The following is a 19,934-nucleotide window of genomic DNA, read 5'->3' on the forward strand; positions in this document are numbered from 1 at the left end:
TGACAGTTTCAGCAAGAAAGCAAGATTTTTTTCCAATATTTTTAAAGTTTATACAAAAATATTACGATTGTGTCCAGCAATTCATCCAAATAAAAGGGATTCGTTTATGGTATTCATAATTTTCTAATCCTCCATTGTTTCAAAAGTGTTTTTACAAAAGCTCATTTTTTATTTTTTTTCAGAAATAATATCTGTAGGTTTGTGAAAATGACTTTAGTTTTTTATATAGAACGTCTTCATTGACTTTTTTCAGAAATTCCGCTACAAATGCAATCAGAAATTTTCTCAAGGGATTCTCTCAAAAACTATCTGGAATTGTTTTGAGAATGATTCTTAAAATCTAGAAAACCCGACATTGAGATGGCCAAAAAATGTTTTAAGATCTACCAGAACCCATGGAAAAAATCTCAAAAAGTTCTCAAAAATTTTAATAAAAAGGGAAAAGGTTTGGAGAAGATCCCATCTCCAAAGTTTCCAGGTTTTCCAGCTTTGTTTCTGGTACCATACACCCTGGTATTATTTGAGTAGTCTTAACTCGGTACTCATCGACTAAGTTTCTTTGACAGAGTTTCATTGCTCGTTTTCACCTAGGGGAGTCACAAAGTACCACATTCCTGAGAAAACGAAAACATAAATAAACGGCCAGAAACAACCTTCAACCAAAAATGATCAAGTACATGCACTCTAGCTTTGATCTGAAGTAAGTTGGATTGATGGAAATTCGAGAATAAAGCAAAGTGTCACGTCCAGAACATTTTTTACAACACGATTGACATTTAAAAAAAAAAACTTTGGACCAGCTAGTTAACGCCGCCGGTCAAAATGAATTTTGATTACGTCGCCGCAAACCGATTTCAAATCGGTTTTAACCCAAGTGCACATACTCTCGCTACATCGATAAATTGCGATGCCAATAATGATCACTACGCGATCAATTGTATCAAAACACTTGATCGGACAGCGCAGATCTCGATAGCTTCAACGGTAGAAGCGCCGATCTATAGCGAACTGCGAGTCGTCGGATCGATTCCCACCCGAACTCGTGGAATTTTTTCACATTATTCTTATACTTTTTTTATTGTTCAAAGCACGTGTATTCTTATCACAAACGAAAACAAGACCAATTCCTTCCGCGATGTAGTTTGCTTGTTTCCATGCAATTGATAGAAGGTAGGTAGGTAGGTAGGTGGTACCTTGATCAAATCTGGACGACTGCTGCTTACGATGTAGCTTCTTCGAGTTTCTCCTCAGATAACAGTTACACAACACACTGCTGCTGTGGTCTCTTCTTATTTAAGCACAGTGACAATGTGGACCGGTTCCAAGCCGCTGCTATCAACAGATACCGCAACACTCGTAAATCACATGTAGGAGTAACTTTTCTTTATTTTTCACATACGCCACCGCCCGTACAAATTGATACAACAAGTGCGTGTACTAGTGTTCAGGTGAACTTTTTTTTAACTGTTTCGTTTGACTGCGGTTTGACGGGTTCTAGACAGACACTGTCGAGCCGACGGTATGCACTTTCACGCACAACTGGTAGACGGCGGTATGCCTTCGATTGGCGTTTTTTTTATTATTTTTCTAAATTTTATCAGTATTGTTCACTGCTCTAGGCTAGGTGCGCTCTTCGTTGCGCTTTCTCCCTTTTCTGCGCTTTGATGACACGTCTCACTGCTGCTGCCCTATCTATCGTGGCAGCGGAATTCGAAAACGAGATTTCAAAAAATCCGCGTGCAAACAGAAATAAAACGCCGGCGCGCGAAGCAGCGGAGGCAAGCGAATCCGAAAAATGTGTGCCTCTTTTTTATTCAAAACGACAACAAAATATAATCAAACCTTGCCCGAGAGACTGACGACGATGGACCTGCTGCTATCGCGTTTGCCAGCCGTAGCGGCTTGGATCAGAAGACCGCACACTCTCGTGTCGCTCTCTTGCTCTTTATCGGGAGAATTCAAACAACACACGCGTTTCTTCGATTATGAGGATCACACTTTGCTATTTGGATTTTTGAACCACCAGCAATCTTCGTCAGCTACTTTTCTCCGATTAAAAATACGGACGACGACGACGGTGATGAGATATACGATCGAACTTACACGATACTGTCAACTACTGGTTCATAATATCTGCCACACTACTGACTGTGAAGCACACGACGACGCACGACACCGCCAACAACCGCTACGGTCCGTGCCAGAAATAGAAGTACGGAAGTACAACTCGGGGCTTCGTCGTCTGAGCTCGACAAAGTTGCAGCGCCGTCGCCTCACTCACTCCCCGTTGCTCACTTGCTGCAACCCGCGGAGGAAAACTATTTTCTCAAGTGCAGGCACGTGCCGTCGCAAAAACTGCAGCGCAGATTAGATCTTTCTACCAGCAGCACCCAGTCCTGCGAGAGTCCAGCGCCGAGCGCGCACGCTACAGATTACGCAGATGATCGAATCGCGATCAAGCGATCGCCTACACACTTCTCCGCGCAGTGTTCCAAACAAACCAACCGAACCGCGCACACGTTTGACACAAAGTTATAATCTCGTTGATGTATTCTTCCGCCGCTGCTGTCGAGGAGCTACACTTCTCTGATTACTGCCCCACAAAACTACAACCGAACTGAACTCTCGTCTATCACCCGGAAGGGAAAGAGGATTCCAGCGCACCACGATCCACGCTCGGATGCCGTCGCGAATAAACTAACTGCCAGTTTGTGCTACAACGCGGACCGGACTGCAACAACCAAGTGCATCGATGACGACAACGACGAACACACTGCGCGCCGCCGAACGCCTGGCCTGCCTGAACGCCTGAACGGTTTGTACCCAAAGAGTTGCACACCACAACACGGCGAGGACTGCGCGCTGATGTAGTGTAGCTGCTCCCCGAACCTCCTCGTGCTCGCGCCAGAAACAACAACAGCAACAAGAAAAAAGCATCACAGCAAAATATCCGCATCTACACTCTAGGTATAATACCTCCCATACGACGAAGACGACCACGACGACGACGTTGCAAAAAGTAGTTGGAGCTGCTAGCTTCCGCGTGTATGCGATGATGCGATGCTGTGAGAGAGGCGTTCGGTTCATTTCGATTCTCTCGCTGCTCCGATCCGGCTCCGCCGGTGGTGGTTCCGGTTCATTCTCGTTCACCAACACGCGCTCGCTCGGCCGTACAGGGCAGTAGGTACCTAACACATGTTCTGCTCCCCTCGTTCATTATTTTTGTTTTTGATGCCATTTACATACGCGGCGAGCTAGCTGGTAGCTTCCATGCGGTGTCCAAAACTAGAGAGTAAAAGAGAAAAGTTCACTTGATACACATTGCATTGTAAATTCACTGCCAAATTGCACAAGGACTGTTGAACAGGACGATATTCAGTAAGAACTGTTCAATTTATTAAACGGAAGAGAAAACAGAACATTTGTATCGGAGGTCTTGACATACCAGTTGTTCTGAAAGCTGAACTTGGGTGTGGGGGACGTTCATATGTATTCATTTAGCCTTTGTCAAGAATATCAAAAGCTGTTTTATATTTTGGGATATTCTAGGTGTTCCAAACTGTCCTATAGTGAAGTCCTTCAAATCTACAAGAATAATTTTATGTATTTTCGCCACAAAAAATTGCATTACATAACCTACTGGGATCCGTGAAGCTCTTGACATCCACAATTCGAAGACACTATATGGATATTCCGGATCAGCCAAACTACCTTGGAGTTCAGAACTTCAGGTCTACACTCGTAACAATAGCCATATCTGTTATACTGAATAACGCTTCATAATCGTCCGCGGCTACTGGAACAATCTGAAGTCTACTAGCTTATTATAACCCTTTGAGATATTCGCGGTCGTCCAAACTGTTCTAAAATGAAGTCCTTCAAATCTACAAGAATAACTTTATGTGTTTTCGCCATAAATAATAGTATTGCATAATCTGCTGGGATCCGTGAAACTCTTGAAATCTCAAATGTCATTTAGAGTCACTATAGGGATATTCCAGGTCAGCCAAACTACCTTGGAGTTTAGAACTTCAGATCTACACTCGTAACATTAGCCATATCTGTTATACTGAGTAACGCTGCATAATCAACCGCGGTTGATGCAATCTGAAGTCTACTAGCTTATTATAACTCTTTGGGATGTTCAGGGTTGTCCAAACTGTCCTTCAAATCTACAAAAATAACTCCATGTGTTTACATGTATTACATAATCGGCTGGGATCAGTGAAGTTCTTGAAATCTCAAAAGTTATTTAGATATACTATGGGAATACTCCAGGTCAGCCAAACTACATTGGAGTTCAGAACTTTAGGTCTACACTCATAACATCAGCTATATCTGACATACTGAGTAAAGTTTTATGATTAATCGCGTACCAACCTGATGTCTATTCTATATTATTGGGACATTGAGAATCATTCAAACTATCCTGAAGTTAAGCTCTTGACAGTAATAGTAGTTATTCTCACAATGAACTGTAATCTGAAATCCCCCTGACATATCATTAATCATTCCAAAATAGTTTCGAGATATTCTGAATCAACAACACTACTCCGGAGACCATAGCTTCTGGTCCACAGTTGGATATTAGGCAGCAGAAAAGTTTGAATGGCCCCAGCTGATCTTATGATGTCCATTGAACTTTCAGAACACTTACTAGGCATGATAGATTACAAATCGGAGCTTTGTATAATGAAAGAAGTTACCGTTACACCCGTAGACTTAAGGATCTGAACTAAAGAACAGTTTGTATGATCTAGGATATCCCGACTGATCTGATACTGTCTATTCAACTTTCAAAAGATTTACTGGACATGATAGATTAGAAATGGAAGCTTTATATAATGAAAGAAGTTACCGTTACACCCGTAGACTGATCTGATACTGTCTATTGAACTTTCAGAAGACTTACTGGGCATGATAGATTACAAATGGAAACTTTTTATAATGAAAAAAGTTACCGTTACACCCGTAGACTTTCGGATCTGAACTCAAGAACAGTTTGGATGACCTAGGATAGCACGACTGACCTTATACTCTCAATTGAATTTTCATAAAACTTACTGGACATGATAGATTACAAATCTTAGCTTTGTATAACGAAAGAAGTTACCGTTACACCCGTAGACTTTAGGATCTGAACTCAAGAACAGTTTGGATGACCTAGGATAACCCGACTGATCTTATACTCTCAATTGAATTTTCAGAAGACTTACTGGACATGATAGATTACAAATGCAAGCTTTTTATAATGAAAGAAGTTACTGTTACACCCGTAGACTTTTGGATCTGAACTCAAGAACAGTTTGTATGACCTAGGATATCCCGACTGATCTGATACTGTCTATTGAACTTTCAGAAGACTTACTGGACATGATAGATTACAAATGGAAACTTTTTATAATGAAAGAAGTTACCGTTACACCTGTAGACTTTCGGATCTGAACTCAAGAACAGTTTATATGACCTAGGATATCCCGACTGATCTGATACTGTCTATTGAACTTTCAAAAGACTTACTGGACATGATAGATTACAAATGGAAGCTTTTTATAATGAAAGAAGTTACCGTTACACCCGTAGACTTTGAAATCTAAACTCAAGAACAGTTTGGATGACCTAGGATAACCCGACTGATCTTATGCTCTCAATTGAATTTTCAGAAGACTTACTGGGCATGATAGATTACAAATCGTAGCTTTGTATAATGAAAGAAGTTACCGTTACACCCGTAGACTACAGGATCTGAACTCAAGAACAGTTTGGATGATCTAGGATAACCCGACTGATCTGATACTGTTTATTGAACTTTCAGAAGAATTATTGGGCATGATAGATTACAAATGGAAGCTTTTTATAATGAAAGAAGTTACCGTTACACCTGTAGACTTTAAGATCTAAACTCAAGAACAGTTTGTATGACCTAGGATATCCGGACGAATCTGATACTGTCTATTGAACTTTCAGAAGAATTACTGGGCATGATAGATTACATATCGTAGCTTTGTATAATAAAAGAAGTCTACCGTTACACAGTAGACTTTTGGATCTAAACTCAAGAACACTTTGGATGACCTAGGATGTCCGGAAAAAATATTCTGCAGATCCCACTCCCGACAAACTCGCAAAATATGAGTTCTTCCTTCGGAAGGGAAGTAAATCGTGGATCCCGAGATGAACTAGCCTAGGGCTAAAAATCTCGTTAATGCAGATACAAAAAAAAAATATTCTGCAGAATATTCTAGCTTTTTCATGCTATTCAGCACCAAAACTACAGAAATACGTAGAAAAAACTCCATAATACCGCTTGAAAAAATTCCAGCTTCAAAGGGTTAAGTTATCTGTTACAGATTTCGGTTACATTTTCAAGTTTCAAGGTTGTTAGGAAGGGTTTTAAGAGGGGTTTTAAGGCGTTTCTGGGTTCCATGAGTATACGCCCTGGAATGCCCTTGGAACTCCCCTGGCACATCCCATGAACGCCCCAGAAACTTCTTGAAACTCCCTGGAAAGCCCCAGAAACCTCCGGAACCCCTAAGGTCCCTAGAACATCCCTGAAACCCCTTGAAAACCCCTGGAACTTTTCGAAAACCCCTGCAACACCTTTGAAACACCCATGGAACGCCCCTGAAACCCTTCGAGAAGCCTGTGATCCCCTGTAACGCTCCTGGGACCCCATAAAAACTCTTGAAATCCTTTGTAAACCTGTGACTGGTACACACTTGAAACCCCCTGACAACCCTTGGGACAAATCCTAAAACGCACTTGAAACCACAGGAACGCTCCTAACACGACATAAAAACCCTTGGAAGACATCCCTGAAACTTCATGAAAACACCTGAAACACTCCCAAGACTCTGAAGACGGCTGATACGGCTCTGAAACTCCCTGAATCAACATGGGGTGTTCCTTAAACTTCCTGAGACTCCGTTGAACACCACCGAAATCCCTTTAAGCCCCATGGGATGCCTCTGAAGCCCTCTGAAAATACTGGGATTCCCTGTTACGCTCCTAGGTTCCCCTGGAACTCTTTGAAGTCCCATGGATCACAGTTGAAACCCCTTGAAAACCTGTGGTACACTCTTGAAACCTCCTGACATTCAGGAATACCTGAAACCCCCTGGAACGCTCCCAAAAACACTCGAAGACCCCTGAAACATCTTTAAAATGCTTCTGAAACCCCCATAGAATATCCCAGAACCTCTCGAGATTTCCTGGAAAACTTCTGGAACACTCTTGTAACTCTTTGAAATCACCTGGGATATCATCATCCCTCTGTAACCACATGGAACGCCCCTGAAATCCCATGAGAAAACCTGTAACAACCTTGAAGTCCCCTGAAACCCCTTTGAAGCCCTGAAACACCTTCAAAACGTCTGCAATGCTTCTGAAACCTCTTGGAACACACCAGGAATCCCAGAATCCCAAGAGGATTCTCCAAAGAATCCCCAAAGAAATCTCCACATATTCCCGAGAGGACTCTCCTCAGAATCCAGAGAGGATTCTCCGCAGAATCCTGAGGGGATTCTCCGCAGAATCCTGAGGGGATTCTCCGCAAAATCCTGAGAAGATTCTCCACAGAATCCCGAGAGGATTCTCCGCAGAGTCCTGAGAATATTCTCCACAGAATCCTGAAGGAATTCTCTACAGAATCCTGAGAGGATTCTCCACAGCATCCTTAGAGGATTCTTCACAGAATCCTAAAGGATTCTCCACAGAATCCTAAAGGATTCTCCACAGAATCCTAGAGGATTCTCCACAGAATCCCAAGAGGATTCTCCACAGAATCCCGAGAGGATTCTCCACAGAATCCCTAGAGGATTCTCCACAGATTCCCGAGAGGATTCTCCACAGAATCCCGAGAGGATTCTCCACAGAATCCCGAGAGGATTCTCCACAGAATCCCGAGAGGATTCTCCACAGAATCCCGAGAGGATTCTCCACAGAATCCCGAGAGGATTCTCCACAGAATCCCGAGAGGATTCTCCACAGAATCCCGAGAGGATTCTCCACAGAATCCCGAGAGGATTCTCCACAGAATCCCGAGAGGATTCTCCACAGAATCCCGAGAGGATTCTCCACAGAATCCCGAGAGGATTCTCCACAGAATCCGGACAGGATTCTCCACAGAATCCCGAGAGGATTCTCCACAGAATTCCGAGAGGATTCTCCATAGAATTCCGAGAGGATTCTCCACAGAATCCCGAGAGGATTCTCCACAGAATCCCGAGAGGATTCTCCACAGAATCCCGAGAGGATTCTCCTCAGAATCCCGAGAGGATTCTCCACAGAATCCCAAGAGGATTCTCCACATAATCCCAAGAGGATTCTCCACAGAATCCCGAGAGGATTCTGCACAGAATCCCGAGAGGATTCTCCACAGGATCCCAAAAGGATTCTCCACAGAATCGCGAGAGGATTCTCCACAGAATCCCGAGAGGATTCTCCACGGAATCCCAAGAGGATTCTCCACAGAATCCTAAGAGGATTCTCTACAGAATTCCGAGAGGATTCTCCACAGAATTCCGAGAGGATTCTCCACATAATCCCGAGAGGATTCTCCACAGAATCCCGAGAGGATTCTCCACAGAATCCCGAGAGGATTCTCCACAGGATCCCAAGAGGATTCTCCACAGAATCGCGAGAGGATTCTCCACGGAATCGCGAGAGGATTCTTCACAGAATCGCGAGAGGATTCTCCACAGAATCGCGAGAGGATTCTCCACAGAATCCCGAGAGGATTCTCCACAGAATCCCGAGAGGATTCTCCACAGAATCCCGAGAGGATTCTCCACAGAATCCCGAGAGGATTCTCCACAGAATCCCGAGAGGATTCTCCACAGAATCCCGAGAGGATTCTCCACAGAATCCCGAGAGGATTCTCCACAGAATCCCGAGAGGATTCTCCACAGAATCCCGAGAGGATTCTCCACAGAATCCCGAGAGGATTCTCCACAGAATCCCGAGAGGATTCTCCACAGAATCCCGAGAGGATTCTCCACAGAATCCCGAGAGGATTCTCCACAGAATCCCGAGAGGATTCTCCACAGAATCCCGAGAGGATTCTCCACAGAATCCCGAGAGGATTCTCCACAGAATCCCGAGAGGATTCTCCACAGAATCCCGAGAGGATTCTCCACAGAATCCCGAGAGGATTCTCCACAGAATCCCGAGAGGATTCTCCACAGAATCCCGAGAGGATTCTCCACAGAATCCCGAGAGGATTCTCCACAGAATCCCGAGAAGATTCTCCACAGAATCCCGAGAGGATTCTCCACAGAATCCCGAGAGGATTCTCCACAGAATCCCGAGAGGATTCTCCACAGAATCCCGAGAGGATTCTCCACAGAATCCCGAGAGGATTCTCCACAGAATCCCGAGAGGATTCTCCACAGAATCCCGAGAGGATTCTCCACAGAATCCCGAGAGGATTCTCCACAGAATCCCGAGAAATTTCTCAACAATATCCTGAGAGGATTCTCCACAGAATTCTGAGTGGATTTTCCACAGAATCCTGAGAGAATTCTCCACAGAATCCTGAGAGGATTCTCCACAGAATCCCAAGAGGATTCTCCACAGAATCCCAAGAGGATTCTCCACAGAATCCCAAGAGGATTCTCCACAGAATCCCAAGAGGATTCTCCACAGAATCCCAAGAGGATTCTTCACCGAATCCCAAGAGGATTCTCCACAGAATTCCAAGAGGAATCTCCACAGAATCCCAAGAGGATTCTCCACAGAATCCCAAGAGGATTCTCCACAGAATCCCAAGAGGATTCTCCACAGAATCCCAAGAGGATTCTCCACAGAATCCCAAGAGGATTCTCCACAGAATCCCAAGAGGATTCTCCACAGAATCCCAAGAGGATTCTCCACAGAGTCCCAAGAGGATTCTCCACAGAATCCCTAGAGGATTCTCTACAGAGTCCCAAGAGGATTCTCCACAGAATCCCAAGAAGATTCTCCACAGAATCCCAAGAGGATTTCCACAGAATCCCGAGAGGATTCTGCACAGAATCCTGAGATGTTCCTCCAAGAAATGCTCCAGATTTCTACAGAAATTTCTCCAAGGACTGCTCTAGGAATTCCTCCAGGGATTCCTTCAGGGATTCCTCCAAGGATTCTTCCTGGTATTCCTCCAAGGATTCCTTCAAGAGCTTATCCAGCGATTCCTCCGTGCATTCCTTTAGGACGCCCTCCAGGCTTTTATTCAGGGATTCCTTCAGGAATTCCTCCAAGAATCCAAGAATCTAGGAATTTTTCCAGGGGTTTTCTGGATATTCCTCCAGGAATTCTTGCAGGAATTCCAACAGAGATTCCTCCGAAATTTGCTTCAGGGATTCTTCCAGGAATTCCCCTAGGGATTTATACAAGGAATTTATCCAAGAATTCTCCCAGGGATTCCTCCAAGGTATTCATTCAGGCATTTCTCCAGGAATTCCTACATACACTCCCGTTCAAAAGTTTGGGGTCACCCCCTCAAAAACATGTCATTTTTTTAGGCCCATAACTCCGCCAATTTGTGTCCGATTTTAAAACCCTAGGTTTCATTCAAAAGATAATAAGTCAAAGAAACTTTGAACATGATTTAAAAGAAACTTTTTCAAAAAATTTTGTATGTAAACTTAACCCAAAGTTGCCAAATTTTCTTAAAATTGAATATAAACTTACGGCAGTGTCGCTGGAAGTTGGGTCGACCAAATTTTAAGATGAGAGCGGAAATATGACCCATTTTCTATTAGCTTTCAACTGCTTTTTACAGAACTTAGCTAAAAAATCTAGAAAAAAAGTTATTAAGTAAATTAATTCTTGATGTCATCGACCAAAAGTTTGGGGTCACCCCTCAAAATGCTGTATCGGCCAAAAGTTTGGGGTCACTATCGTAAAACATGGAAAAATGATTTGTTGATATCTTTGTCATCTTTCATTCAATTTTAATTCTTCTTGGCTTATTTGAAACAAAATGAATGATACTTACTGCATAGACATTGAATCACACATATTTGTTGAAATTTACATACTAAAACTTAACGTAAAGTTGCCTCATTTTTTGAAGTGTGGGAAAATGTGCTAACTTTATATAACATTTTTATATACAAAAATCGTTAAATACGTTAAGTTGAAGACATCAATCGTAAATTTAGTTAATTATCTTTGAAATGAGCCAAAAATAATTAAAATTGAACAATAGATGACGAAGATATCACCAAATCACTTTTCTATGTTTTACGAAAGTGACCCCAAACTTTTGGCCGATACATCATATTGAGGGGTGACCCCAAACTTTTGGTCGATGACATCAAGGATTAATTTACTTAATAACTTTTTTTCTAGATTTTTTAGCTAAGTTCTGTAAAAAGCAGTTCAAAGCTAATAGAAAATGGGTCATATTACCGCTCTCATCCTAAAATTTGGTCGACCCAATTTCCAGCGACACTGCCGTAAGTTTATATTCATTTTTTAGAAAATTTGTCAATTTTGGGTTAAGTTTAAATACAAAAAAATTTGAAAAAGTTACTTTTAAATCATGTTCAAAGTTTCTTTGACTTATTTTCTTTTGAATGAAACCTAGGGAAATCGGACACAAATTGGCGGAGATATGGGCCTAAAAAAATGACATGTTTTTGAGGGGGTGACCCCAAACTTTTGAACGGGAGTGTAGATCCCTCCCTCCCCCTCCCTGGAACTACTTCAGGGATCCCTACAGAAATTCTTTCAGGGATTCGTCCAGGAAGCCATTCACCCGTATACTCCAGGAATGGCAGGAGATTGCACTTAGAATTCCTCCAGTATTTTATCCAGGAATTCTTGCAGGGATACCTTGAAGAATGTTTCCAGAGATTCCTCCAGGAATTCTTCCAGGAATTCCTCAACGGGTACCTCCTGAAATTCCAGGGACTCTTCCAAGAATTCCTTAAGGAATTACCCCAGGATTTTCTTCAGGAACCCCTCTTGGAATTTCTCCAGGGATTCCTTCGGACATTCCGTCAGGACTTTTCCCACGGAATCTACCAGGCATGCCTCAAGGAATGTTTCCAGATTTTTTTTTCCGAGAATTGCTTCAGAGATTTCTCCAGGAATTCCGCAAGGAATTCATTTAAGAATGTTTTAGGGTTTTTTTCATGGAATCCTTCAAGAAACTGCTAGAAAACGCAATGCTATCAAAACCCAAGCACAAGCTCTCAAACTGCTCCGACAAACATATTGCCTCGTCCTTCGAAATCGACGTGAAGGAAAACATATCAAGTCAAAACACCCAGTTTTCAAAATTCCGCGCTGCGCAGTGCACTCAAGAACAAACGATAACAATTATTTTCGACGTCGATGATTACTCGCGAACGAGCAAGTACTAGATAGACCCCTGCTGCTTGGTTCTGTGCCACCGCTGCGCTGACCGACCGACCAGTACCAGTCACTTCTGCCAGCAATGGAAAAGTACTGAACAGCATTTTCGTTCGCGGTGCCGTTTCGGGGCTATCATACGACCATGCAAAAGTGCTCCGTCGCGCTTCGCGCTTCCTCGACGGTGGCATTCGGTGTTTGATGGTTTGGGTTGGGTGGTGCACCAATACAAACTGGACGGCTGTTTGGTTCATCGTGATGTTGTTCAAATGAGAGAGGTTCACTGGTAATAAACTCTACTTGGGAGAAATGCGTCCAAAAGGTTCACTAATTAATTACAGAACGTTCGTTGATAAACAGAAGAGAGAAACCAAATCTACGGAAAATAAAAAAAAACGAATACAAGAAAACAAGAACTAGAATAGACTACGAAACAATAAGGCAAGAAGGTAAGAAGACAATAATTACAAGAAGAACAAGAAGGGCAACATGCCAGAAGACAGGAATGCAAGATGTAAAAAATGAACAAAAGACTGGCTTTGAAGATGAAAAAAAAAATTAAAAACTATAAAATAAAAGATCCAAACAGAAGAACACAAATCAAATGTAGATGACATTAGATATAAAATAAGAGATAAAAAAGAAAGGTAAAAGATCGAAAGTAGAAACTCCTTCTTCAGCAAAGATGGCAACCCTCCACGATCGCGTTCCAATACCACCATATCCCCAAGGCAAACTACGAGGCTATTGCCAATGCATGGGGCTTATCACTAATTCATCCACACCTACACATATGTCGGTACCGAATGAATTGTCTTTCTCCATCCTACTAATCGGTTCCACAGAGCCAAGTAACTACACAGACATTCTCACGAGGACTTGAATCTTGAACGGCCTCCATCCGAACGGTGTGATCATTGAGTGGGAGCCCCTCAACATTGTAAACACATTCAGTCAAGTAAAGTGTTTGTTCCACTAGTGCGAAAAAGGAAAAAAATGGAGCCAAATATTTCCAAAATATATTTCTTTAACTCTAAAAGTATAGCTTTTACACTGCCAAAACAGTGTGGTAGAATGTCTTCAACAGGCGAGGCGCGGCTCTCACGCAATGAATCACGGTTCGAATCTCAGTGGCAATACTTTTTTTTTCTATTGTTTTCCTGTTCAGTCGCACAAACCAATGAACTACTGTACCCTAGTGTGCGAAGTGAGCCTGTGTGTTGTGCTGTTGCTGGTTTCGCCTCCATCTGTGTCCACTACCTGTTTACAATCATCAGCATTGATGAAGCACTATACTGTAAATCTGTGGCACAGTCACGCCGAACGACGACCGAGGAGCGACGCGACGACGGCTTGCATATTGCATTCGCGATGTGATTGAAAAAAGATTTTCTGCTGCTGCCGGCCAGAAACCCCACGGAAATAGAACAGAAAATAAAGCAAACACACGATTCGTCGTCGTTCGTCGTTGTTGTTGTTGTTGGTGAGAGATGTGTCTCTATCCAACCTCTCTCTCTCTCTGTTACATATTTCTCTCAATAGGTGTTTAATGTGAGTGAAAGGGGGCAAGGAAAGCCAGTGCTGAGGGAATCGTTCATCAAAATGTGGACGATAGAAAAAAAAAAGGAGAAATAAAATATAGTTGAAAGAAGAAAGAAGGAAATCAAAGATTGACGAATAATGTTTAGAATGTAAAAGTTGGGTGAAAGAAGATAACCGATAGAAGAAAGAACATAGCATAAAGAAGATAATAGACATACTATAGAATAAGCACTGATAACGCTGATATCAGTAGATGGAAAATGAAAGATTGAATATCTATATTGGAAGATACAAGATAGAAGATGAGAACATTTAAATTACAAAAAAAAAAGATAGTTTTCAGGTCCACATTTCGATGTGTACCATTTTAAAAAGCATCGCCATATTCATCGATAAGCTGATGAACTGAGGGGAGGGAGTTGTACCTTTTAGAGAATGTAATGCAGACGAAGATGACATCGCCACTGACTGGGGAGGGGTGACCGAGTCCAAGTTGAAAACGATGCATGAAGAATGGCTTGGCCAGTGAAATATGTAAGTAGGTAGGTAGGTAGGTATACCAACGCGCGTGTAAAGAAAGGCTCATTTGCCGGTGGAATGGGATGGGAAGAGCATTTGTGTGCTGCATTTGAGTGTCTTCCTGTTTTTTTTTTACTTTTGCATTGAGCAATGGGTATTGCTGACAAACACTGAAAGGCTTTTGTTATCAGCGTGCTGCGTTTATTCGATGTAATGCAGAATCAGTTTAATACCAAAAATCAGAAGGTTGGTACATTGGATTGTTCAAATACTAGAAGTTTAGAGAAAGTCCATACAGCCACTGCTGCAAAGGCGTGGGTATTCAGCATGACCATGCTGAGGGTTCGATCCCCGGTCGGTCCAGGAACTCGTCGTAAAGTAAATTTTCTTAACTTCCTTAGGCATACAGCTAAGGATGGGAACACTCACTTGCAAAGAGTTACACTCACTTGCTATTTTCTCAGCTCAGAAGCATGCAATCAAGAAACGATGTATGGACGACTTTTGCCTTGTTGTTTTATCTAAAAGTTTTCCGAATAGAGTAGGGGTCGCACACGCATATCAAAGTCGTGACAGAGCTGTGAAAGCGACTCTCCACGAGGCGAATGTAAATTACACTCACCTCGTGGAGAGTTGCCTTCACAACTCTCTCACGACTTTGGTATACGTGTGCGACCCGTACTCTATTCGGCAAACTTTTAAACAAAACCATAAGGCAAAATTCGTCCATACAGCGTTTCTTGATTGCACGCTTCTGAGCTGAGAAAATAGCAAGTGAGTGTAACTCTTCGCAAGTGAGTGTTCCCATCCTTGCATACAGTATCTTCTTGCTAGAGGCACTGGTTCATCTAGCGTGAATGAGGAGGAAGCATCTGTCACTTTTGCTTTTTTATATGAAGAATTTACTTTTTCTCCTCGTTAAACTCATCCACTTTCCTTCAATTCCTCTAGCCTATTGAGTTTTGCATCGAAATGAAACCTCAACTGTCTCTTTGAGGGAGAAAAAAAGAACGGCAACGAATGGGAATCAAAACAAACCACCGGAAACTGCCAAAATTTGTGTTGGAGGGAAGAGGACGGGAAGAAAGAGAATGAACCAAACGTTCATTCGTGACGTCATCGTGCAAAATTTAATTATCGGTCCCAAAAACGTTCATGAATATCCATGCCTCACGAGGAATAAATTTTACGGCATCTCGTGAGCAGGCTTGATAATTCTCCTCAAAATCGAAAGTGTTTTGCAACATGCTCTAGAGCGGTGTTTTGCTTCTGCCTCGTCGTGAGGGAGCGAACGAACCCCAAACAGAGAGGCAATAAAAATTGAGCGAGGAAGAAGGGAAACGAAAAAGAGCCAATCATGATTTCGGATAAAAGAGTGCGATTTTTGTCTCGAGAGTCTTTCTTTGTATGGAAGTAGAGAACTCGCGAGAGCTTTTTGAGTGTGAGTGGACGTGAGAAACACAACAAGCAATTATATGAGTGTTGGATGAACTCCTCGCTGCGTGACAAGCCCACGCTCGGTGCTGTTGAGGATTTGTGTTGTGATTTCTGAGTTTAATTTTTTCTGCTCAGAAAATCGTCGATATCGCTTCCTCATTTTCTCGCGAGGGAGTTTCAGTCAAGCCTGCTCGTGGGCAAGGATGGGAACACTCACTGCACTTGCTATTTTCTCAGATCAGAAGCATGCAATCAAGAAACAATGTATGGACGACTTTTGCCTTGCGGTTTTATCTAAAAGTTTGCCGAATCGTGAGGGAGCTGCGGCTGCAACTCTCCACGAGATGAATGTATTTTACACTCACCTCGTGGAGAGTCGCTTTCATCGCTCTTCCACGACTTTGGTATGCGTGTGCGACCTCTTCTCTATTCGGCAATGTTTTAGACAAAACCACAAGGCAAAAGTCGTCCATACATTGTTTCTTGATTGCATGCTTCTGATCTGAGAAAATAGCAAGTGAGTGAAACTCTTTGCAAGTGAGTATTCCCATCCTTGCTCGTAAGTATGGCCTTATTCACCGATGAACCAAATTCACTCGGTCTAAAAATTTTGACACTAGAGCGGGGTCGTTTCCAATCAGAATTGAACAATTCTGATTCCTCCCAAGATTTCTTCGAATGGTGCATTTTTTTTCACAGAGATTCGCAGATTCTTTCTGAGATTTCTCTAGGATTGTTTTCCTTTATATATCATTGTTTTTTTCATTCAACTCCTTTAGAAATAATCGTTGGATTTTTTTTCTTGGTTGGTTCCTTTATGTACTCCTATATCAGAGGATTATTATTTATTTAGAAAATACTCTTGAAAACCCTCAACTGATTCTTAAAGTTCCTGTAGAGGTTTCTCCAGAAGTTCCTCCAGGTTTTCCACCAGGGATCGCATAAGATTTATCCAAACCTTTGTTCTAGAATTCATTCAAAAAATATCTCTGATATGGTCCAAGGATCTCAACAACTCCTGCAGAAATTGCAACAGATTTTCTTGCCATTTTACGAAGAATGTTCAAGGAATTCATCAATGACTACCTGCAGAGAGTTCCACCACGGTTTTTTTTTGTTTCTGAAGGATTTCTTTTTATAATTTCTCCCTTCAGGGATTATTGTATATTCTGAAAAAGGTAGAAATAGTATAAGAAATTCTTCTAAGAAATCTTGCACTGGTATCTGTAGGACTTCTTCCAGAGGTTCATTCTGGAAATCCTCCTTCTGGCAACTCTCAGATTTTTTGAGAGATTTTTTCTTATTTTACGGTACCTTTTACTGCAACTTTTGCTCGGAATTCTGCAAACATTTTGTAAGAGATTTCTTCAGAAATTTCTCTACAGAATTCTCCAGGATTCCCTCGAAAAATTGTAGAGTTCATCCGAAAGTTTCTCACGATTATTTATTAAGAAGGTATCTGAAAGAGTTTTTTAGGTACATCTTCTCCAAACACTCATCCAGGATATCTTCCAAGCGATGATTATCCAGGAATTTCTTTCGAAATTCTTTCGGGTGTCCTTTCAAGAATTCTTCCAGTAATTGATTGTACAATTTTTGGAAGAACTTCTGAAAACATCCCGGGAGGAATGTTTTCATGGAAGTGATTCTTGCAGGAATCTTTGAACCAATGCCAAGAGTTATTCTTTATGGATCCGCAGGAGCAATTTCTAAATAGAATCCTTGTAGAAATTTCTGCAGGAATCCTTGATGAAATTTTTCTAGGGATTCTGGTGGGATTCGAACCCACGACTCCGTATTCGCTAGACTGGTGCTATAACCAATTAAGCCACAGAACAAGTAACGACTCTGCGGAATAGAAAGCTAACTTCGAGCCCACGTCATGAACACTTCTATTGTATGAAAAGGAGCCTGGAGATATTTTTGAATTTCAGAAGCAATTCGATAAGAAATTTTTGAAAGCTTATCTAAAGAACCCTTGTAGAAATCTCCGGAAGAACTCTTGAATAAATGTCCAGAGAAATATCTGAAGAAATGCTAGGGCTGTTACTGGGGATATACATTGAGGAATATCTGGAATATTTGAAGAAATCTCTGTATGATTTCTCGCAGAAATCTCTAGAGGCAGACATTATTGGGCACAAACGCGGGTGTGTTGTGAATTGACATCCATGGAAACCTACCTAAAAGAATTCTTGGAGAATTATTTTGGAAAATTTTTGAGAGAATATCTGAAGGAACCCCTGGAGAAGTTTCTTAGGGTCCATTTCTTCACCTCGGCTTAACCGGTAAGCCAGGCTTACCCATATAGTTAAACCTGGTTTAACACTTAAGCCAGGGTGAAGAAATCGGCCCTTAAAGAGTCAGGTATCAGAAGGCCGGCTCCAGAGGCACGTTATCCTCCATTTGGGACATTTGTGCTATCGCCAAAATAATAGCCTATTTCATCATCTGCCTGAGGGAAGAGGAAGGAAATAAGGATGAGGATGGGGATAAGGACAGGTAGGGAAATAGGAAAAATACCATGGATGCAAATGAATCAGCTTGCTGAATATTCCCCATGTGATAGCTGAGTCGGCAGTGGCCAGTCAATGCTTTGACCAGAATGCTGCAATTCTGCTTTGACAGATTTGTAAGATACTTCGCTACCCTTGGAGATGGCTCAGTACAATACAATTTGGTTTGACGACATGACTCCAAACTATTCCAGTATTGTTTGTGCTGAGTGGCAGCCCAGGTGTGAATCTGAAGCTTTACCCAACACTTCGATATCGGAATGGCTGGTTCAGGGCCAATGAAACCATGTGATGCTCCAGTGCGAGCTAACTCATCAGCTAATTCATTTCCAGCGATGGAAGAATGACCAGGTACCCATACAAGGTGAACAGCGTTTGCTTAATTCAGCTCCTCGATTTGTGTTCGACAAGCGATAACTATCTTCGACCTGGAGTTGGCCGAAGCAAGTGCTTTAATAACAGCCTGGCTATCTGAACAGAAGTATATTACTTAGCCCATTACGTGCTGCTGAAGTGCTGATTGCACTCCGCACATAAGAGCAAAGATTTCAGACTGAAAAACGGTGCAGTGTCTACCAATTGAGTAAGACTGATACAGCTATAGCTCGCGAGAGTAAACACCAGCACCTGCTCGACCTTCGAGAAGGGAGCCATCAGTGTAACATACGATGCCGTCTGAAATACTTCTTTCTGGATATCTAGATGTCCACTCTTCCCGGGAAGGGAATTTCGTGGAAAATGTCCTATATGGGAGATTACAAGCAACTGTAAGATCACTTGGAGCAAGGACAACTTTGTCCCAATTCACCAAAAGTGGAAACAACGAGGTGGGTGTTGATGTGCGGTTCACAGGAGTTTCCTCTAGTAGACCGAGTACTCGTAAACGGTAAGTGCAAGGAAAAGGTTCTTGTTTGAGATGAATGTGTAGTGGGGCTACGTCAAAGAGCACTTCGGGCGCTGCCGAAGGAGTTGAAGAGAACGCTCCAGACATCGCCATTAAGCACATCCTTTGGAGATGGCCTAATTTTGATTGGACCGTTCTCACTTCGCCCTTTTGCCACCACACAGGACATCCATAAGCCAATATTGGCCGAACCACAGTTGTGTAGATCCATTTGATATACTTGGGTTTTAGACCCCAAGTTGTACCAAAAGTACGCCGGCATTGCCCGAAGGCCATACAAGCTTTCTTAATTCTGAACTCAATGTGAGGTGTCCAGGAAAGCTTGGAATCAAGAATGACTCCAACGTACTTTACCTGTTCAGTCACATCGATTTCAGAATCAAAGAGACGCAAAGGTCGAACGCCATTACGGTTTCGCCTTTCCGTGAACAGAACAATAGCTGTTTTACTCGGATTAACTGAAAGGCCATATTGGCGACACCAACCCTCAACTACCTGAACGGCGTTTTGCATCAGGTCGAAAAGGGTGGTGATACACATGACATACCAACTAGCAATGTTAGGTAGTCGTCGGCAAAACCATAAGTAGGAAAACCGCTATTATTGAGTTGCCTCAATAGCGTATCTGCTACGAGATTCCACAAAAGCGGTGATAAGACTCCCCCTTGGGGGCATCC

The 19,934-nt window shown here is 42.4% G+C and overlaps 1 protein-coding gene across 3 annotated transcripts in view; it reads right to left on the reverse strand.

The window, feature by feature from the left end:
* The window catches only part of LOC109425486 (protein doublesex-like), a 41,395-nt gene that overhangs the window by 14,872 nt on the left and 6,589 nt on the right, over positions 1-19,934 (reverse strand). For 2 of the 3 annotated variants that reach the window (XM_062846731.1, XM_062846730.1), the window contains one exon: positions 1,194-3,285. The exons of the other annotated variant lie outside the window; for it this stretch is intronic. The gene's annotated coding sequence lies outside the window, so the exon portion shown is untranslated. The remainder of the gene's footprint in view (positions 1-1,193; positions 3,286-19,934) is intronic. 3 annotated transcript variants of the gene reach the window in all.

Source organism: Aedes albopictus, chromosome 1 (genome assembly GCF_035046485.1).
Source record: "Aedes albopictus strain Foshan chromosome 1, AalbF5, whole genome shotgun sequence".
NCBI lineage: Eukaryota > Metazoa > Arthropoda > Insecta > Diptera > Culicidae > Aedes > Aedes albopictus.